We start from the raw sequence: 18378 nt of genomic DNA, 5'->3' as shown, positions 1-18378 counted from the left end.
TGGGTTAGGATTTGGGAGGGGTATGTTTGAATTTGGGGGGGTGGTTTGGATTTGGAAAGGCTGGGTTGAGGTTTGAGAGGGGTGGGTTGGGGTGTGGGAGGGATGGGTTTACATTTGGGAGGGATGGGTTGGGAAGTGGTAGGGGTCAGGGCCAGGCAAATAGAAAGCCCTAAATTTAAAAATGGATATGGTGGTTGCCAGGGAGTTAGGGTTGGGAGGTGGATGGAGTTTAGTGGTTGATATGTGTATGTCTGTTCATGGTGGAGTTTCCTGCGGGTCTGGTGTATGTGGTGTAAGTTCTGGTTTGTGTTTCCTTTTGGGTTTCTGTTGTTCAGGTGAGTGTGGGCATTTGTGTACAGTATGTATAAATTCCAATGTGTGTACGTGGATGGGTGTGCTGTGGAGGTACTGTGTGTGGTTGTGGTGCCTATGGATGTGCTGTAGCATATGCGCGTAGTGGTGATTGTCAATGTTTCTGTGTGTTGTCTGCTGGTGTGGTGGTGGTGTTTGTGGGTGTTTGTGTGCTGGTGGGTGTGAGTCTGCAGGTTTGGTGAGGGTTGATGTATATGTTTGTGTGCTGGTGATGGTTGTGTATGTGGTGGTGTGTGTGGTGTCTGGGGGTATGCGTGTGGTGGGGGTGAAGACTGTAGTGTTTCATGTTTGTGTCTTTGTTTTTTGACTTTTGTGTGTATGTGTGGATGTGTTTATTGTGTGTGTTGGAGTGGGCCCATTCGAAGGAGTGAATGTGCTTTGGATAGGGTCAGGAATAGAGATTTGGGATGTGTAAGGGATGGTAGTTGGGGCACAAGGTTGGTATGGGTGGGAAGCTGCAGTCAGTGAGGAGGTCAGACCTTGAAATGACCACTCTAGGCCAGACATGGCACTATGAATGCCATCCAGTTAAGCTAGCATTTGTGTCATCTGCTCACTGTTTGGGATACTTGTAACTCTGTCACCAGTGTAGACACATTCCTGTCTGTTTTAATCAGTACATTTTGGCTTACAAACTCATGTTGGTTGACACAGACTGGCTTACATGCACATTTGTGAAGGACTAAGGAGTCATGTCAATCTGCTACTGTCTCAATGAACTTATTTCAATCTTGCTGTGGAAACACATTTCTGAAATGTTTCAGATAAGGAATGATGCCCTTGTACACACATTTCTAGTCTTTTTGGACCATATTTTCATTATCATTTGGTCATTTTACCAACTTAACAATGTAAAGTTTGAAATATCAAGTGTATCACCAGTGCTAAGTACGCTATCTCACCAATAATAGGGTGTACATTTGTGAAGGAACAACACATCGGACCCAATCCATAAAAGAGACATGGTTGATACAACTGTCCCTCATAACTGTGAAAAAATATAGACACCTCTTTTTTCACATGCAGCCATGTGTCTGCTCAAAACAGTATTTGGCACGTGATGAGGAATCTAGTGGCAACCTGTAGCACAAATGTATACACCAAACAAAGCATCAGACACCATCTGATAATCTTACACCTCTAGAAATCCTTGTGTGCATTGAATGTGTGTCAACCGTCATGTTGATGGCATAAAACACTGCTGTAAATAAAAAAAGGTTAGACAACAAGAATAGCTATAAATAATACCTCATCCCCTTGATGCTGCTGTTGGGCCCTTAACTGCCCATTAAGGTCCAGGTAGGCCACCACAAGGATGCGGGCTAAAAGAGGGGTCAGGGTGTGGTGCACATGCTTGCCTCGTTGGGTTGACTGGCCAACCTGGACTTCTACTAGATTTCCGGTCCAACATTAAAAGTCCTCCCACCTCTGCCTGCAATGTATGCTGCATTGCTCATGGACCCCCAGTGTCCACACCTTCTAGGTGGCAGCCTTCCATATGTCTCACTTTTGATGGGAGTAAACCTGTATGGATGAGAAAAACTAGAGGTTTTGAGTGATGTTGTTTGTCTGTAGTGGTGTGATACCATTTTGTTGCATCTCTCACATGCATTCCCAAACAGTCAGTATAGAATATTTACAAACATTTAAAATGTCATAAGAAATGCTATTTTCCAGTGATCTGTTTAGTGCCTTCAATACTTTCTATCTCCTCATGTTTCCAATCCAGGCAACAAACATCTTCTAAGCCAGGGCTATGAAACCATTCATGTAGCGAGACCCATTCCTGATTGTTAGAAATGGAGTCTCTGGTTTGCAGTCAGTTTGTACTCTGTCCAAGCAGGTGCCCTCTCTCTAGTCAGGGCAACGGAGAAAAACATTTATATAACCCCTGCTTACCCCTTTGGTAGCTTGGCACAAGCAGTCAGGGTTGTCTCTGAAGCAATGTGTCAAGTATTTGTACCAACACACACAGTAATACAGTGAAAAAACTACAAAATGGACACCACACCGGTTTAGAAAAACAAGGAATAATTATCTTAATCAAACAAGACCAAAATGACAAAGATCCAACATACACAAATCAAAATATGAATTTTCAAAAGAGCAAGAGTCTTACTCTATTGAAAACAATGGAAACGTTGATTTTATACAAAGTACCTGGTTTGCGTAAAAAATAAAGCCCCATGGTCGAACGTGCATCGGAAAAGTAAGTGATGCGTCAACTTCTTCATTGCAAGTGAGGCCCTGTGTCATTTTTCTTCTCTAGTCAGGTTGGTGGTGCATCAATGTCCAGCTTGGGAACCTCGGCTCCATGCAGGTTCACAATGACTTTGACCCAGGGACGGTGCATGAAAACTACGGTCGCACAGTATTATAACCACGCTGTTTGATATTTGCATTGTTATCAGCAGCCACAAGTGGGTGTTACATCATTTCTCCAGCCGCGATGCAGCGATCTCCCAGTCCAGATGCATGGGGAAGCATCAATTTCATCTGTGAAGACGGTGGCACGTCATTTATCAGCCACATTGCAGAGGCTGAGTGGAATTCAGCTCTTGTTCTTCCAACCTCATCTCTCAAGGGCACAGGGACTGGATAGGGCACCACTTAGCAGGACAGGGCCTCAGAAGAGAGTCCAGGTGCTAGAAGAGAAAGGCTCTGAGAGTTCAAAACAAGGAGGCAAGCTCAGTTCAAGCCCTTGGAGATTCTTCTTCAAGCAGGAATGCACAACAAAGTCCAGTCTTTGTCCCCTTTTACAGGTAGAAGCTGCAACTGCAGGATAGCCCAACAAAGCACAGTCACAGGCAGGGGCAGCATTTCTCCTCAGCTATTCAGTTCTTCTCTTTGGAAGAGGTTCCTCTTGGTTCCCGAAGTGATCTAAAGTCTGGGGTTTTGAGTCCACTACTTAACCCCTTTCTGCCTTTGAAGAAGGCAAATTTCAAAGGAAAGCCTCTGCTGTTTGCAGGATCCTGCCTTGCCCAGGCCAGGCCCCAGACACACACCAGGGGTTTGGAGAGTGCATTTTGTGAGGGCACGCACAGCCCTTTCAGGTATAAGTGACCACTCCTCCCTTTTATCCAGCTCAGATGGGTCATCAGGATATGCAGGCTACACCCCAGCTCCCTTTGTCTCACTGTCTAGTGGGGGATTCGCAAACAGCCCAACTGTCAGTATGACCCAGACAGGGAATCCACAAACAGGCAGAGTCACAGAATGGTTTAAGCAAGAAAATGCCTACTTTCAAAAAGTGGCATTTTCAAACTAACAATCTAAAAACCAACTTCACTAACAGTAGTATTTTTGAATTGTGAGTTCAGAGACAACAAACTCCATAAATCTATCTGCTCTCAAAGGGAATCTACACTTTAAAAATATTTAAAGGTAGCCCCCATTTTAACCTACAAGACAGAAAGGCCTTGCAACAGTGAAAACCGAATTTGGTAGTATTTCACTGTTAGGACATGTCAAACACATCAGTACACGTCTCACCTTTAACATACACTATACCCTGCCCATGTGGCTACCTAGGGCCTAACTTAGGGGTGCATTACATGTATAAAAAATGAAGGTTTAGGCCTGGCATGTGGGTACACTTACCAAGACGAACTGGCAGGTTAAAACTACACCCACAGACACTGCAGTGGCAGGTCTGAGCCATGTTTACAGGACTACTAATGTTGGTGGCACAACCAATGCTGCAGGCCCACTAATAGCATTTGATTTACAGGCCCTGGGTGCCTCAAGTGCACTTTACTAGGGACTTACTAGTAAATCAAATGTGTCAGTCATGGAAAAGCCCATTACACATACATTTTACACAGAGGCCCTTACACTTTACCACTGGTCAGCAATGGTAAAGTATCCAGAGTACCAAAAAGAGCAAAAACAGAGTCCAGCAAACAGTCAAAACATGGGAAGCAGATGCAAAAAAGATAGGGGAGACCACGCCAAAGATGTCAGGTCTAACACTGATTATTCCAAATCATTGTGAGCCATCAACTAAAGGCATAAACCTGTATTTTATTTGCATATAACACCATGCACAGCTAAATTGGTTTTCTGCCCAATCTTCAACAAGCCAGATACTATGGTTTGCACCACATACCATAACTAAGGCATAATGGAAGGGCTGCCATGTGTCAGTGAGAGCATTGTTTTGGGTGATGTATGAACACGTGTATGTAGTAATGGGACATACTTGTATGAGCCTGTGTCATTTAGACGTGCCACATACAAAATAACTTTCCCCATATATGGACCAAGACATGTTTAAAACATCCAGACCCTCTTATTTCAATATATGGGATGTAATGTCACTTGAAAGAACAGCATAAGACAACTTTACAACCGTGAAGATTCTTCTTGCACCTTACATTTCACTCATTTTGGCATAGGCAGTATGTTTTCACTTATACTAGTGGTACAGCGTCTACTGGCAACTGGAAGTTAGGGCCCTGCAGTTTGTCTAATAAAATTTGGAATTGTGAGTAATGTGAACTGAAAATTGAGCTTCTTCTTTCAGATGACTTTTCATTTCAATGTACAGACAATTCTAACATTGTCAAACAACATTCAGTACTCAGCTAATTCATTCAGTTCACTACAGTCCAATAATGACACTTTACTCAAGAACAAAAAGTGACAAATTAGCCTGTGTAAAAAGGAGGAACAAGTTACTTTGACAAATATTTTCCACTCAAACATGTAACTGTTCCTCTGGGTTCCCATACAGCTGGCTATACAGGGATAGGGCCCCTCTGTTGAACAGCTTTTACTCCTCAGGGGAGAAGGCGGGGGCCTTGTCACTTACTTTGCCCGGAATCCTGGCTCCCAGAGGTAGGTAACAGCAGCGAAGTTGAGTAAGTGACGGTTGCGGTGTTAGGAGGCAAGTGAGCTTTTGCTAGACTCCTCGTTCAAGTACACGGTGTACGCGCTCCATGACGGAGACTGGCATGACCATTGGCTTTCATGCTTAGCTGTCACACAAATCAGCCTATCGTCATGGAGTGTTCCATCTACTATGTTGTAAACCTCCGCTGACGACTGCTGGAAAGCCAAAGTTCTGACAGCAAGGTTAGGCACCCATGTGAAGCTGAGTATTTTTAAATTGTGCATCACCAGCACTGAAATTGGTGGCAAATTCTTATGCTAATCTCAGATTAGTATGACACTGTTTTTGCCAAAATATGACACATTAAATGTGAATTGTTACTGTGTTTGACATTGATTGTGCTGTGATGTATGTTATACTTCTATAGACGGGAATTGTATAAAGAAAATGAGCAAATAATATATTTCAAATGTATTGTTTACATATTACTTGTAAAAACTGTCAGGTGTAAAAAAATGTAGATTAGAAGTTGCAAAAATGTTTTAAAATATGTATATACATAGGTCACAGTAAGATCACAAATCTTACAAAAACATAAGGTGTGTGTTGATTGTGAAAGTTTTGTGTGACAAATTTAAGTGGCACTTTGTTTTCCCTACATTCAGGCATATGATTCCAGGGTTGGGTAGAAGAAGACGTCCTCAAGTCTTCAAACAATATCCAGACCTTGCCACCATGAAGGAAATGAAAATAATAAAATGTTTCAGATTAAATAGCAAATTATTGGATTTGTGACAGCAGATGAAGCCTGCTCTCTTGCCTCACAATAGGAATACAATAGCAAGAACATCTATAAAGAAACTCATGACAGTACTTTATTTTGTGGCCACTGGATCTTTTCAATACACTGTGGCAGTATCTGGAGGCATGTCACAGCAATCTTTCAGTGGTGTGCTACATAAAGTCCTAGCTTCCATGATGAGACACAACAACAGCTTTATCCAGTTTCCCAGAGCTTAAGATTTGACCAATGTGAAGGGAGAATTGTATGGGTTGGGTTGCCTACCACATGAAGTTGGAGCAATTGATAACACACATATTGCCTTGGTGCCTTCACACGTCAGGGAACAGGTCTACCACAATTGGAAGATCTTCCATTCCATGAATGTCCAAGTTGTCTGCTTACTGGATTTATACATCTAAAGTGTGTGTGTCTGCTTTCCCGGGTCCACGCATGATAACTTTGTAGTACGGAAAAGCACAATACCACTGAAAATGTCACCACTTGGACCTGAGAGGGCCTGTCGTATTGGAAAGTAACAATATTATGTAATTTGAGGATCATTTGCTTTAATCCTAGTGCAGGAGTGTACAATGGCTTGATATGATTTTATTCTACCATTTTATTGCTTCCATGTAGGCGACTCAGCATATTGTAACCAACCAGTTTTTGGCACCACGGAGGAATCCAACAATACCAGGGTAAATCTGCTTCATTGAAGCCCATGGATGAAGACAGGCCAGTGGAGTTGGCTTTTGGGATCCTGAAGGCCAGGTTTCTATGTCTGGACAAGACCTGTGGAGCTTCCTCTGCTCACCCAATAAGGTGTACCAAAGCACAGTTGCCCACTGCATGCTGAACAACATTACCTGAAGATGGAACAACCCAATCATCGCAGAGGATGGAGACCGTGAAGAGCCACTGGGTGAGGATGTTGAAATGCCTAATGAAGATAACAGTGGTGAAGAGGAACACATTTTCCTATGTCAAGATATTATTGACCACTTCTTCATCTGGAGTATAAGTGTAACCTTACATATTGTAACATCCAATGTCAGAAAAACATTGGACATACTAAACATAGAAGTGATGGTAATTTGGTAAGAATGGTCAGTTCAGGAAAGTCCCTGGCAAAGAGGTTTGTAGATCAATGATTCCCTACAATGACTACATTGTTTATTGTACTAGATCAACGTTGCTTGTGCTAAGTATATGTGTCCTCCTAACTTATCATTCGAGTCATTTTTAATACGTGAAATCATTAATTTTCTCGTTAATCTGTTTGCAGATCCTTTACCATGTAGTCTTCTTTTGGGCATTTTAAAGTTGTGACATTTGCAGTGATATGTTGCTGCTAGAAAGTACAAAAGGAACATGGGTTGATCCTGGGACACATACTTACTTTGGATGGACAAATCTTGGACAGAGACAACTTGCACTGTGATAGAATGGACATTCTTAAAATTGTATCAGACTTTTTTTGGGGGGGATGTTCCCAACAAGGCAATATGCGTTGCTAAACTTGTTCAAAACATGTGAAAATGTCAAGCCATGGCATACTTGTATTCCTTTACGTTGACTAACTCTTCAATGTAGGAAGCTGTTGATGTATATTCTCATACTTGAAATAACTTTTTTAGCACCCCACTGATTGGTGGTTGTAGCATTGCACCAAATACTGACACTGTCCCCTGAAATGATCTTGTGGCTTCAGTTTGTGTTACTTCCATGATGTAGACTATTAGTGTTATTGAAGTAGTATTCATATTGTGAGGGCAGGATGTCGGTCTCCAGGTGAGGTCAAGAATCAATATTAGCTTACCTGCTTGATTTGGTTTAATGAAATATTCCATTCCTTTTGTGGTGTCAAGGTTTTGGAGTGTCAATGTCCAAATGGCATAGGCTGTTTGTTTTCTGCATTATTGTGAAAAGCATATTTGATTTTGTGACAGACTTGTTATCTACAAAGACAAAGACATCAATGCATTGGGATTTCATTGTGTTTTTTTCATCTTTTTAAATGGGAAAAACATTACCAAGTTGGTATCTATTATTTATTTATTTTAGAATCATATTGTTTGACAGGTTTAAAAAGTGACAGGGTATAGAAGACATAGAAAAATAATTACCACAATAAATAAAACACTGGCCTTTGACTTTGCATCATGTGCATTTATTTTGGAACAAATGAGTCTCTCATGGTGGATTAAACTATATTTGTTGAGTACAAATTGTTTGGAGTCCAATTTACAAAATATGCCTGTCCTCAAATATTGAAAATGTGTCCATGAAATAGTCCATATGTTGAATGGTAGATACACACTGGAGGAAATCTGGGTTGGCATCTCCTGGAGGTGGTGGTAGAGGTCTTGCCATCCTCTCCTGGTGGTCAGGATGAACGTCCCCTCTGAGGGGGTACAGGTGCGGGACTGGGGTGGGTGGAGCAGTTTCTGTTGTGGCAAGACCTCCCTGTCTGTGGCTGATGAGGGTGTATTTTGTGCTGATGTTGAAGGACCACAGACAGTGGTAGATAGTACAGGAAAAGCCCTGCATGTGTGATGAAAAACAAATGTGATCCCAGTCAAGGAGCACAAATTGGAGTTTCTGGAAATTCTCCAGCTCAGGAATGTGCTCTCTCTGTACCTCCTTAAGGTCCTGGATCTCTGTTAGGACTTAGCTCATCATGTCTTAGAAATGTTGTAATGTTCCCAAGACTTGGTCAGTGGTGGTCTGGGTGACAATGATACCAGCGACCTCACTTTGCTGGCCCACTGATTACCTCCCATGACACCTACCCCCACTACCTTCTGCCCTTGAGGCAGTGAAGCCCATCCCACTGGGTTCTGGCACAACTGGAGGTGGTAGTGTTTGTTCAACAGGAGCCAGGACTGGGGGGGGCACAAGATGGGGTTTGTATTCCTCTGGACACAAGAAGTGAAGGTATTCATAGGCTGAATTGTTGTAGCAAGTGGGAGGGGTGTAGGTATGGGGCAAGTGTCACTTACTTGGCCTGTCTGCCCAGACAGACCAAAAGGACCAGGCATGCCCTCATCATCTAGACTTGTAGGAGTAACGTCCTGTAGGAAAGTACCATCTTTCTGTGCATGTTACCCTCAATTTCTACCTGTTTGTCAGTATGTTTTGCCTTTCTCACTAGGATCCTGCTGGTCAGGACCCCAGTGCTCATAGTTTGTGGCCTAATGTGTGTGTTATCAGTAGTGCTTAACTGTGTCACTGAAGTTCTTGTTCTTCAGTGCTTATGCTCTTTCTGCTTCCAAATTAGTCACTATAGTTTAGTGACTTAATTTACCAATTCTAATCGCTACACTGGACCCCACTCATAAGTCCCTAGTATATGGTGCCTAGTTACCCAGGGCATTAGGGTTCCAGGAGACCCTTATTGGCTGCAGCATTTCTTTTGCCAACCATAAGGAGCTCAGACAAACCCTTTCACACAACTGCCACTGCTGCCAGCGTGAAATAGTGCACACACTATTTCACAGCCATTTTCACTGCACTTACGTAACTTATAAGTCACCTGTATGTCTAACCTTCAGTTACTGATGGCCAGGTGCAAAGTTACTAAGTGTGAGTGCACCGTTATACCAGCAAAGATGCCCCCACGCTGTCAAGGGCCAATTCCTCAGACTACGTGAGTGTGGGGATACCATTACATGCGTGTACTACATATAGGTCAATACCTATATGTAACTTCACAATGGTAACCTCGAATACGGCCATGCAAGGTGTCTTAGATCATCAAATTGTCCCCTGATTCCAAATATTGTATTGGGGAGCAAATTCCATGTATCCTGGGGGCTCCACCATGGACCCCCAGTACTGCCAAACAAGCTCTCTGAGGCTTGCACTGCAGCTAAAACTGCTGCCACCTCACAGACAGGGTTCTACCCTCCCTCTGGGACTGAGCAGCTCACTCCCAGGAAGGCAGAACAAAGCATTTCCTTTGGGGAGATGGTGTTTAACCCTCTCCCTTTGGAAATAAGTGATACAGGCTTGGGACGGGTAGCCTTCCAGAGCCTCTGGAAATTCTTTGAAGGGCACAGATGGTGCCCTCCATGCATAAGCCAGTCTACACCAGTTCAGGGACCCCTAGTCCCTGCTCTGGCATGAAACTGGACAAAGGAAAGGGTAGTGACCACTCCCCTGTCCATCACCACCCCCGGGGTGGTACCCAGAGCTCCTCCAGTGTGTCCCTGGCATTATCCATCTTGTTTTCCAAGGTCTGGGGACACTCTGGAGATCTTTGAGTGACCAGTGCCAGCAGGTGACATCAGAGACCCCTCCTGAAGGGGCCCTATCTGGGAAGGTAGCCAATCCCCTTCTCAGGGCTATTTAGGGTCTCTCCTATGGGTTCCTCTTCAGATTTGGCTTGCACTTTTCCACCAGGAATCCTCTGCAGCTCCTGCTTCATCCTCTGACTTTTGGATCAAACGCAGCCTGCTTCAGGAACCGCTGTAACTGCACAAAGTATCCCAGAAGGCTACTGTGACTCTGCAACTTCAGCCAGCAACTGCAACAGTTTCCAAGGTGTGCACACTCTGAGGACTCCCTGTCTTCACCCGGCACCAGCAGGACTGAAAAAATCTACTGTGGAGTGACGGAGTCACTTTCCTGTTCCAGCAGGCACCTTCCAAAATGACGACTGGTTCTCTGGGACTCCTCTACTGAGGAAGTGTGTGCTCCCTGGAACACAGGTGGTGGGCCCCTTTGACCCAGACTGTCCTAAGGTCAAGCTGTCCAAATTTGGCGGAGGTAAGAGCTTGTCCTGCCGACTTGCGAGAGTTTCCTTGTGCACCGCATCTCTAGCGTCTGAAGCCTCTGTGCACTTTTTGCAAGAATCCTTCAAACACAGCATGGCCCAGGTCCCCAGGACTCCATCTTGCAGCACTCAACTTGCTGAGTTGTTCTCCGGAGGAGTGGGACCTTCTTTTTCAGTGCTGCAGCGACCACAATTTGCACCTTCTTTGTCCCCGTGCCTGGGGCTCCTGTGGGTGCAGCTTGGTCATCTGTGGGCTCTCTCCGGTGTTGGCAGTCCCGTCTCCCTCCTCAGTCTGAGTTGAGGCCCCCAGGTCCCTCCTGGGTCTAGGCAGCACCATTTTGACACAATCCGTGACATTGCTTGAACAAAGGCTTGTTGGATGAATCTAGCGCTGTAACACACTAGCATCCAACATCTCAAGGTGGGACATCCTTTGCATCATGCAAGAACATGCAACCATCTTCCTTGGTGCTCTTCTACAGACTTCTTCCAACCGGAAAATCCTCTTTTGCACCATTTTCTAGGTTGGCAGGGGCTCCTGTCCTTTCTGGAACCTTCTGTGACTTCTGGACTTGGTCTCCTCTCTTTTCAGGTCTTCAGGTCCAGGAATCCACCATTTGTTGCTTGCAGTCTTGTTTGGTTCATGCAATAACTTTAATCACAACTTGTAGTGTGTCCTAGGAGTACTTTACTCCTACTTTCCTGGGGTAGGGTATTTTACTTACCTTTAGTGTTTTCTTACACTCCCAGTGAGCCTCTACACACTACACTTTCCTAGGGGAGAATTCGGGATTTGCATTCCCATTTCTTAGTATAGGGTTTTTGTTGCCCCTAGGTCTATTTCTTCCTATTGCATTCTATGGTATTTTGTACTGTTCACACTATTCTGTGACTATTTACTTACCTGATTTTGGTCTCTATTGTATATATTGTGTATAATACTTACCTCCAGAAGGAGTATTGCCTCTAAGATATTTTTGGCCTTGTGTCACTAAAATAAAGTACTTTTATTTTTGGTAACACTGAGTATTGTCTTTTATTGTGTATGAGTACTGTGTAACTATAATGGTATTGCAGGAGCTTTGCATGTCTCCAGTTCAGCATAAGCTGCTCTGCTACAACTACCTCTACACAGCCTAAGCTGCTAGAACACTGACTACATTTCACTAATAAGGGATAACTGGACCTGGTATAAGGTATAGGTACCTAGTGTACCCACTACAAACCAGGCCAGCCTTCTACATGTCCTCACTATAGGCTTGATCCTAGCTGTAGCAAAGCTGTCTTCAGTTGCAGATGGTGGTCCACCAGCCCGGGGTGTTGGTCTTGATATGAATTACAAAAAAGATGACATTAAAGGCATGTACTGTACCTCAAGCGTGTCTTCATCTACAAATGCAGCAACCTCAAATGAATATATATATATATGATACACACATATGGATAATTCATTCATTCATTACTTTACTTTATTTGGAACAAAAAGACCATAAAAGACATCAAATAAATAAAACATACAAATTTCTCAATCATAAAAATTTCTAAAAGACTTTATTAATACATTTTTCGAATACCATGAGCAGCATATATGAAATTTAACTCAGCCTGAATTATGTCCATATTTCCCAAATCATGTAAGTGGGAATAAGCAAGCTGGCTAGTTCTAATACTGTTAGACAAAAATAACAGAAGTAAAAACCTTTTTCTCGGAACAGCATATAAAGTGCAAAAAAGCATAAAATGTAATGTACTTTGAGATGTCTTTCCATCGCAGCAACAAGGAGGGAGGTTCTTCAACCAGGTTCCACATACTGGAAATGCTACCAGGTAGTGGAAAGTATTTAGATGTAACCTCCTGAGTAAAAACCTTTGTTGCTCGTGATTAATAATGGTCAGATACAATTTTGGTTGAAGTTGTTGTGTCTCATGCCTCATTCATAGTCTCATTACACCAGAGGCTGGCTCCATGGCCTGATTTTTCTGCCAGAATATGTCTTTAACCTTTTTGATGTCCTGTCTTGTTAGAGTATCTGGTTTGAGAAAAAATTCTCCTAATCCTAATGATAGGAGAGAGAGATAAACATATCTAAGCCAGGGTATATCCAGAAATCGTGACAAGAGGAGACAATCCTGTATCATTTTTCTACATAAAAACGCTTCTGGCTTAGTCCAGATTTTTACCCACAATATTACGGGTTGAAGTTTTATATAGCTAGATATGTATCTCAAACCTACTTCTTTATGACAGAACATTACTGGTGTAGATTGAGGGACTGCTAATAACCTTCTTAAAAATGTATTTTCTATAGTCTGAAGTCCTGTACATTCTGCATGCCCCCAAACCCCAGCTCCAAATGTCGCAATAGAAAGACACTTAGAGGAGAAGACAGTCATCATTTCCTTAACAGGTTTATGTTGGAGTCTTTTCGTGAACCTAAAAACAGCTTCAATGGCTTTTTGGAATTGTATTGAACGTATATTAACTAAAAATTTCCAGTTAAAATCTACATCAATGGGGACCCCCAGATACGTAAAATGTGGGACCTTAAGTATCTCATGCCCGTCTAAAACAATTTTTTTGGTTTTTGCTAATTTGGGTCTGGTCTTCATCACAAATGACTTAGTTCTGTTAATTTTAAGACCGAGGTTCCCCATAAAAATATTAAAAGCGTTTAATAAAATCTGAAGGCCATTTGCTGTCCTTGAGATGAGTACTGCATCATCAGCATACAAAAGTACAGGGATTGGAGAGTTATTGATGACTGGGGATTCCTTCCCTGATTCACAAAGAAATTTCTCTAACCCATTTATATACAAGAGAAAAAGAAAAGGGGCAAGGACACATCCCTGTCTAACCCCCTTTAATAAGGGCCATTTCTCTGTCATACACCCCTCCTGGGAATAGCGGACCCGAGCCTCTGTACAGGCATGAAGTTTGCTAAGTAATATAACTATATCTTTATCCACGCCCATACCCAGCATTACCCTCCACAATTTCTCCCTGTTAACTGTGTCAAGGGCACAGGACAGATTCATGAATGCTAGATGTATACAGCCCCTTTTGGCTTTGGTGTATTTCTGGACTATAAGAGTCAAGTTGAGAGTTTGTTCTACTGTGCCCACACCTGGGCGAAAGCCAAATTGTATTTCTGAAAGGGAGTGAGATTCAGTCGCCCATTCTTCTGGCTTATTTAGGATCACTCGACCTAAAATTTTGACTGAACTATCCAATAAAGAAATTGGGCGATAGCACAGGGGATCTGCCCTATCTCCCTTTTTAGAAATCGGGACGTTGATTGCCTCTTTCCAAGAATCTACTAGAGGGCCTACCACAGCCGATCTCAAGACATTGGTAAGCAGAGGTCCGCAGAAATCTGGAAGTGCTTTATATAAATCGGTAGGAATTCTGTCTGGGCCAGGGGCTTTCTCAGAGGGGCAGTCTTGAATGGCTTGTTTAACATCATCCACACTTATAATATTGCTAAAAGCCAGACTTAGCTGATCATTTCCTGCAAGCTTCAGACAGTTTGACATTTCTGATTGAACATTTGCCTCTATGGCAAAAGTTTTTTTTAAATAATCCACCCAAGTCTTGGCTGGAATGACAGTGTCCATGGGCGTCTCATGTTTATCATTCGACAATGAAGAGTTAACTACACGCCAAAATGCAGTTGTGTCTTTGATTTTACTTGCAACCATCAGTTCCTCCCACGCAGATTCGCTTAGTTCGACTTTCCTTCTTTATAATTTTTCTTAGCAATCTTAATTGCTTGTCGATCTTTAGGAGATGCGTTGGTTGTTTTCTTTAGCTTGCTTAAGGATGTGGTACATGCGTAGTTAAACCATCTTGAGCCATGGATTTTGTTTGGGCGAGAGGGCTGTAATTTCTCCGCCATATACTTTGCCAGAGAGGAAAATGCACAGACAATTTCATGGGGGGCCCTGTCTTCATCCAGGGATGTCATAACATCTGACCATTTATTCAGGAATAGATCTTTAAAGAAGGTATTACAATTTATCTTTCCCCATTTGATTGTGAGTCCTATTTGGGATGAGAGCTTCATAGCAGGGTGTCGCTTCCCTCTTCTTGAATCGCTCGTCAGATCTAAGTTAATCACGATAGATGAGGGGTTATGATCACTAATACAGGTCGGGGTCACCCTGAATTGTCCTGCAATAGAGGATAATTCTCTGGAGTAAATAATGTAGTCAATGTTAGTATGAGTATCCCCCCTTACAAATGTTTGTATCCCTCTAATAACTGGTGTAGGGAAAAAAGAGAATTTACTGTTATCAGAGAGTTAAGGGCATTCCCATATGGGAAGTGTTTAAAATGTTGAATGGGATTATCATTTTCGTCCAAAAGTCCACAGCAATCCAAGAACTCTGGCTCACACAGGTGGGCATTAAAATCACCAACCCAGATTATTCTTAGGTCCTTTTTGCTAAAAGTTGTTACCTTATGTATTAACGTCTCCAAACTACTGACCACACTTATATGAGAATTATCAAAGGTGTTGTTATAATAGTTGATCAGTAGTATATCAAATGGCTCTGCTAATTTCAAAGATAAAGCCAGAAAAAAAGGGGATATGCCCACAACACGTGCTTCCATCCCTCTGGCCTCCATAGATAGAAAGGTAACCAGACCGCCCTTAGCTCTACCTGCGGAGGCCTTAGTTGCAGGAACACTATGGGGGTCATTACGACCCTGGTGGCCGGCGGAAAGGTGGTGGTAACACCGCCAACAGGCTGGCGGAGTTCCGCCAGCTATTATGACCGTGGCGCAATAGCCACGGCCATACCGCCGGCCCCTCCACTTTACTGCCAGGTTCCCGCCTGGCGGTCATAATCCCCAGGGCAGCGGTGCAAGCACCGCTGCCCTGGGGATTATGAGTCCCCGACTGCCAGCCTGTCCGTGGCGGTACACACCGCCATGGAACAGATGGCGGTAAGGGGACTTGGGGTGCCCCTGGGGGCCCCTGCACTGCCCATGCACTTGGCATGGGCAGTGCAGGGGCCCCCAGGCATAGCCCCGTCGCGCATTTCGTGAAATGCGCGACGGGTGCTACTGCACCCGCTGCACATCAGCATTGCCGCCGGCTCGATTACGAGCCGGCAGCAATGTTAATGTGATATTTCTGCTGGGCCAGCGGAAATGTCATAATAGGGAGGCAGGAATACCGCCGGCAATGGCGGTATTCTGTCTCCCGTGGTCGTAATGACCCCCTATATGTGGTATAACCATTAATATGCGGTCTCTGTGAGCCAGGTCTCCTGGCAACAGATAAAAAGATTTTCCGTCACCAATTTTATCCAGTCAGGGTTTCCAATTTTTGATTTTAAACCTGCAACATTCCAGGAAATAATCCCTAGGGCTGTCGTACCCTGTGTTTCATATATAACGGGGACTCCCTTCGATTGTGAAGGGGACTGTGGCAGTATATTTGTCTCCAGGGGGCCTTCCAAAAAAAGGCTCGATTACTAATGGTCAATCTAACTGCTCTAGTGAGGTCCAAGGCTCATACTTGTTAGACAATGTCAAGACAGTGTCAGGGGAGTTAGAGGGACCAGAGTTGCTGAAATTCTAATTCCCAAGACGAGTTGGATCACGATAGCATAGATTTGATGTCGGGAAGTTAAAATTAGTCAAACGTTGTACTCTTATAGGCCCTACAGAAGATCTCATAGTCGAAAGATGGTGGTACAAAGCATTGACAATCCAGGGACTCCTAAAGTTTGTTATAATACAGTCCCCAGGTGATGCTTTAGGGGATGAGCCAACCCAAGGGACCCTTCTTAGAGTTAAAATGTCCCTATGGAAATCTACCCGCCCTCCCGAATGTTTTCCTACCCAATGAGTCACTTTATTTAGCAGTGACACATGGGACTCGGGGTAAGTATTTTCTATTATAGGGACATTTTTCAGAATTAAAAGATAGGGGGCACATGCCAACGGAATCCTCGGGCAGGCTACTTGAGTTCTTGTAATCTCATGACCCACTAACCCTTCCCGTTTGGTTGTACCCCACTGAGACTGTAGGTTTATAGAATCCTGGAGTACCTCTGAATTCAGAGGTTTTTGGGTTGGGCTCTGGGCAGGAGTCAATCTATAATTTCTATGCTGATGAATGGGCGGAGCTGGTAAGCATTCAGGGACGGAGAGATTGTTTTGAGGTTCTGCCCTCGATGGTATAGGTTTTATATTTATTATAAGTTCAACCTTCTGCTCGAGGATAGCCACTCTCTCCAGAACTGATGAACACAGCTTTTTTATGTCTCTAAGTTGATCTTCAATCTGAGAAAAACAGGTTGTAATTGGATCCGTATTTTTACAGTCTTTTGGCTGTTTCCCTATAAAAAAAATTTTTTTTGAGGGTTAGGTCAAAAAAAGTCCTTCCCTCCCCGTCACCCTTTCCTGCTTTCTGAAGAGACGACTCTAGAGTGACTTCTACTCTCCCTATCTCCGTCTCAATGGCGCCCATTACTGAAGTTAGGTAGCTTGTTATTAACCTAGGTGGGGGGCCTCCTGAATGGGTTCCCTTCCCCCGTTGTCTCCCTTACGTTTTCCCATTTAGGCAAGCTAGTCCTTTATCCAAGAGGCGCCGTATATTTCTTTAACAGGTGTGTTAGTCTTGATGCCCCAGACTAAGGAGAAGTAAAGCCAAGCTATACTCAGGTCCTGCTTGGCTCAAATTGTCCAGCCACAACCTTCTGTCACACCAAAACCCCTCAAGTTGTAGCGCAGTAGGCCTTACTGTCACCTTGCGCATATTTCATATATATATTAATCAGCAGTGTACAGGGGACAAACTAATTTAAAAATAAATAAAATTTTAAATACCCAAGTCACGGATGGCGAAGACTCCTCCTTGCCTTCCTTAAGTCAGCGGCTCTCCATAGAACAGGGCTACCAGAAAAAAGAAGAAAAGAAAGGGAGGGGGCCCAGCCCAGTCTCTTCCTGGTGATGACGGGCGAAGGATGGGCCCGCCCTTGGCCCGGGCTTTGCCTGGGTGCCGCCCGCGTGCGTCCCGCGAGGCGGGAGCGTGTCCTTGATTTTAAAGGGCTCCTGCCCGGCTTCCTGGCATCAGCAACCGGCAACGCGCGCTTCCCGCGAGGCGGAAGCGCGTCCTTGATTTTAAAGGGCTCCTGCCCTGCTTCCTGGCACCACCAACCGGCAATGCGCGCTTCCCGCGAGGCGGGAGCGCGTCCTTGATTTTAAAGGGCTCCTGCCCTGCTTCCTGGCACCAGCAACTGGCAACGCGCGTTTTACTCATGCTGGGTAATTTGCACAGATGCACACTTCAGTAACAAGGATGGAGAGATGTCCTGAAATGTAAAATGTTGTTTAGAAAGTGTATGTTACACGTGCCATATATGCAATATAATACAATTGAGAGGAGATTTGAGAGCAGAGGCATTTCAAAGTGTAGCAGCCTCAAAAACAAACCATGGTACAGTTTATTGATTATTGGATTAAATGACATTGGTCAAAATAGTGACACAGGAAAGTAAATTGTGTATCAATACTACTTATAATCTGAGGGCAACAGAACATAATTGGTAGCCTTTGAATACACAAACGTTGGTTTATGCCAGCAAATAAATCAA

The sequence above is a fragment of the Pleurodeles waltl genome, chromosome 2_2 (genome assembly GCF_031143425.1).
Source record: "Pleurodeles waltl isolate 20211129_DDA chromosome 2_2, aPleWal1.hap1.20221129, whole genome shotgun sequence".
Classification (NCBI taxonomy): domain Eukaryota; kingdom Metazoa; phylum Chordata; class Amphibia; order Caudata; family Salamandridae; genus Pleurodeles; species Pleurodeles waltl.
The sequence above is the reverse complement of the archived record's forward strand: the minus strand, read 5'-3'. Positions refer to the sequence as shown.